Below are 951 nucleotides of genomic sequence, written 5' to 3'. Positions count from 1 at the left end.
GGGGCGGCGGGGCGAGATCTTTCCCTCTTGGAAAAAGAGAATAAAATGAAAGAAAAAGGCCCAAAATGAAAAGCGTCCGGCGCTCCCCGCAGCGTCTCCCCGGGACGCGCCGTCCAGGAGCGATCGTAGCGAGGCGAATCCTGCAAGTGCCGTCGTAAATGTCCCTCTGAATTTGTGCAGCGCCGAATAAATCTGACTTAACCATCCGGCAGCTGACTTCAGTGCTTTAATTACAGATAGTATTGATCTGGGAGCTATCTCTAGGGCTGGCCACACTCCGCGTAGCGGCCAAAGGTAAACATTTTTTTTTTTTTAAAGCAGTTGAAACTCTGGTTCTGTCTGAAAGTGCCTGATAAAGGCCCCAGCAAGGGGGAAAAAGGGAACTGGAGCATTTTAATAAGCTGGTTTAACCCGCTTCGCTGCCTCTTCAGAACAGAGACCTGCCTGGCCGGACACACATCTCTGCTGCATTTTCATATTCTCCAAAAGTCCCCCATTAAAAAGCTGAGCGGGGAACAAGGGGTGAGTTTAATTTGCTTTTAGTTTGCTAATTGAAGGGGAGGACGGTTCATTTCTGCACGCTGATCTCCCAAAAGGGAGCTCATTTGTAGGGGACTGGGGGTTTGACATCCGGACAAAAGACCCCAACCAGCTTCGGAATCAAGCAGCACAAAGACCACCTTAAATACAGCTTTCCAGTGGAAATAAGCCTGTGACCGGTCCCTTGTTCGGAGAACCTCATAAAAGTGGCGATCCCTTTTTATTGTTTTGTTAGGGAGACATTTTAAAACAAAAGCTCCAACCCCTTTATTGCTTCCCCCACGAAAAGGAGTTAAAAAAAAAAAAAAAAGTGTTACAACTTAATCCGCCCAGAGAACGCTGTGTTTACTGGGAACTTTGAACTAGGCTGTGGCTGGGTATTTTGGCTTTCTTTTTTTTTTTTTTTTTTTT

At 46.6% G+C, this 951-nt stretch overlaps 1 protein-coding gene across 2 annotated transcripts in view; it reads right to left on the bottom strand.

The window, feature by feature from the left end:
- Positions 1–951, bottom strand: part of EMX2 (empty spiracles homeobox 2) — a 6446-nt gene that overhangs the window by 1239 nt on the left and 4256 nt on the right. The window lies entirely within an intron of this gene.

This window comes from Charadrius vociferus, unplaced genomic scaffold (genome assembly GCF_000708025.1).
Source record: "Charadrius vociferus isolate BGI_N301 unplaced genomic scaffold, ASM70802v2 scaffold282, whole genome shotgun sequence".
In the NCBI taxonomy this organism is placed as follows: domain Eukaryota; kingdom Metazoa; phylum Chordata; class Aves; order Charadriiformes; family Charadriidae; genus Charadrius; species Charadrius vociferus.
This window is presented reverse-complemented; position numbering and strand designations above follow the sequence as displayed.